Source organism: Dermacentor albipictus, chromosome 8, assembly GCF_038994185.2.
Source record: "Dermacentor albipictus isolate Rhodes 1998 colony chromosome 8, USDA_Dalb.pri_finalv2, whole genome shotgun sequence".
Classification (NCBI taxonomy): domain Eukaryota; kingdom Metazoa; phylum Arthropoda; class Arachnida; order Ixodida; family Ixodidae; genus Dermacentor; species Dermacentor albipictus.
The window spans coordinates 117,347,744-117,351,470 of NC_091828.1; positions in this window are offsets into that span (position 1 = coordinate 117,347,744).

Consider the following 3,727-nt stretch of genomic DNA (forward strand, 5'->3'; position numbering starts at 1 on the left):
TCGCCCTCTGTACCATGGTACTTTTTCACTGAAACACAGATTTTTCGAATTTTTGTTACAATGTATTTTGTGGATAATAGCCCTTCGCTTCTACTTTACATGGCAACGTACACTTCGTATATACTCGTAGATGGGCAGAACGTAGGAGAAAGTCTTACTGATTAAAAATCAGCTAATTTAATATAATTTCTTTTTAGAGATTTAGATCTTCGAGATGTTGAGCGAGCAATTTCATTCTGACTTTTTGAAAAGTAGAGCATAAAAAAATTATGCAATGTTTGGTCCGGGCTAGTCTGTAACGCAATGCAACATATTAGCAGCGCAAGTAAAATCTTTAGAACGCGTCTAAGAAGTTGCAGTGGCACTCATTGAAGCCTACGTAATGCCTTATGAATGTGATTGTGAGTTGCAGACAGACAAATTTAGGCATAGAGCCAACGTTAAATATAAAATATTTAAGGTTTTACGCACGGAAATCAAAATATGATTACGAGTCATGCCCCGTAGTGCGATATTGCAGAGTAATTCACACCACTTGGGGTTCTTTAACGTTCACCTATATTTAAAGATACGGGTACTGCTGTATTTCGCCCCCTGTCAAAATGCGCTTCCGGCGGCCAGGACCAATCCCCTGACCCAGAGCTGAGCAGCACAATGTCATAGCAACCTTGCTATCGTGCCGGGCACTGCAGGAGGTTTCAGCTATACGCAGTCACTTTCTGTAATTGTCATTATACAAAGTTCAATGAGAAAATATGTAAGGTCTTAGACGTGTTCGATCACTGCTTTGATTAATAGCACTGATATATGAGATGCAGTGTGATAGCTCCACTGGTTTCTGTATTTAAGGCTGAATTTCGTAAAACATCACATGTGCTGAAAAAACGACCCGCTGTCAGTGAAACATATTCTTTCATGCAGCTGAGCAGACTAAATACACGTTAAATAAGCGCCACTGATATCATTCTTGACAAATGCCCTCATGAAGTCATGCCCGCACACAACAGATAGCAGCTTCAATAAGCACCTACGGCACCTTGTTCGTTCCGCCTAACCGCAGCAAGTGCCGAATTATCTATTTGATTTGATTCTCAGAAAGTTGAAGCACACGCATATTAATGTGTCTTTGTCGCAGAGGAGCCAACAGCCTATAAAAAGCAGAATGTGACTGTTTTGCCGTACATTCATGGCGTATCACATTGCGCAAGAAATGACAGGCCAGTGCACAAAAGCACGCGCAGTGTTTTCCGATATGAAAGAAATTGCGGTGGAGGTGTGGCGCACACACCTCCTCTATCGTGCGGAAGGCAGTACATTCGCAAAACCAGTCGGTGCGTTAACGATCTGTTGCGAGAGCATGACGTATTGCCGTATGACGAGGACTACAGGCTCATTTGGCTGTGCACAGGTTAGCTAGCGTGGCTGTGAGCCCAAGCCTGGGAGCTGTTTATTGTTGGCAAAAGCGGAAATAACCTTACAAAATAGGCATTACAAGCCACAGAAATGTGGCGTTATCATCCATGGTTGCAGTCCTCCCCCACTTTAGTTATCAACAAAACAGCTAAAATTTTTGATGTCACTTGTGGGAGCCAAGTAAAATATTGAGAAAGAATTCACTTTGTTTTAGTTGTTTTCATGATGGTTCCGCTTGTAATATTACTTGTTTGTTGCACATTGCTTTTCATTCTTTTAACTGTAGAGGGTGTCCTAGACTAACATGAACCAAGCCTAAGCAAAGGTTAATAATTTGGGGGGAACGAAGCTGAGTTCATATTCTTCCCAGTTGAGCTGCCAGTAATCTTTTGCCAATGACGCTCCGAAAGATACATAAACATAGTTACTCAACTCGTCATTAAATAACGCAATGACGGACACGACGTGATATAGAAAGTAGTGGTCAGCTGTAACAAACATAAAAAAGGGCCGTTTTCATCAAGATAACAATTATCATCGTCAATTTTCACAGCTGAAAAAACGAATGCAGCCAAATATGAAAAATGTCACATGATTTCGTCGCCAACTACATTGGAAAACAGCGTCAGTAAACAGCATGCCATCCCCTGTGGCTCAATGGTTATATGAGCATCTATTACTCAACGCGATATCATGGGTTTGTTTCCTGACCGCGGCTAAAGCAGGCCATTTGTCTAGAAAAGCTTAAGCTTTAATCAAAGAAAATACGATTGTACGCTGAAATACCAACGGAACGTGACGAGCAAGCTCCGCTAAGTGGACGCCGTGCTAGAGCCCTAAAGAATTTTTTCAACAACCTAGTGCTAACGCAGCGAATGTCGGAAGTACAGTACAAGTTATTTTTAACAATGCGCTTTCACTGAAATACAGCATTGGTAGTGACCTTAGTGCACGGCGTTGTGATCAGCAGCAAAACGTAATTGATATACTGAACCACGACGGCGGGAGTACATTTGGGAATCCACTCGAATGTGCATGTGCCGCTGTGGTACAAGGGCCATCAAACTGTCAATTTATTGAGACAAGCGTCATTTTACTCGGTGCACAGGCCTGTCATCTCCATTTCTCTTGGACAAGCATTGGGCATTGCCTTCGTCCTCGGGACACAGATAATAGGTGCGCAAGCGATGAGGCTATATTCGTATCATCAGGTTCTGATTCTCCATCACTAACACAAGCAAGCTTGTCATTTATAGGTGGTGACAACTTAAGAATTCTGTAGGGGCTCTTACTACACCTACACTGTGACTGCGCTTTCCAAAACTAATTTACTGAGAGATGCTAATATAGAGAGAAGTTCATTTATTCCGGCATGGTACGGAAACGTGCTTATGGGCTCGACCCTACAAATCCACCTTCATTTAAAGATCAGCGTAATTGCCACTGCTTCTTATGTTGTCACCAACTTTATCGTTGTTTTTGCAGCATGGCGTATGTTCAAGACACATGAATAATTAGGAACACTTTGTCCGTAGAATCAACGAAAGACAAGGTAATGAGATTTCTTCAATAAGAATGAAAAAAACGCAGTACTGAACGCCTATCCTTCTATCCTTTGTAATTCTGAATGTAGATTTTGTTCTGGGAGTAGTATTTAGCAGTACTTTTCTTGCGAACTACATGTCATCCCAAACACTGCTGGTGTGGCTCAGGTTGTTTTCTTTTTGTTTGTCGCCGACGTAAATGGCTTAGAAATATTGCTTTTTTGTGTTATTGCTGCGTTCTGGCTACCTATGCTATTTGAAGTATATTTTCAGGATGCTCCAGGATCCAGCAATGACTCCACTCGCTCTCAGCCTTTGTCACAGCACAACGAGCAGCTTAGAGTTTTCTTGTTACTGCCTTTTCCAAATGGAGCACCTCTCATGCCAGTGTTGCATCCTAATAAGTAGCGCACTCCTGAGGTGTTTTCCCTTATCGAAGTATCCGCGCTGAGTCCTCCCGGCAAAGCCTTTTCTTCGCATTCGACCGCCTTTCAGCGAGGGTAATGAATATGTTTAGAACGGAAGTGGGCGCTTCCTTTGCGAGGACAAAGGGAAGGGCGACGGCTGCTTTATATACACCACCATTTGCGGTCACTGATGCGGTGGGACTGCAATGGTACTCCGGTGGGATACCTTGAGCGAAATCGTTTGACTAATTTGACGGCACTTACGCTATTCTGTATGACTATTTTTGTTGTAAAGTTTAAAAATTGCGGAATTTTGCGTGTCATCACAATGATCTTGTTATGAGGCACGCCGTAATAGAGGAC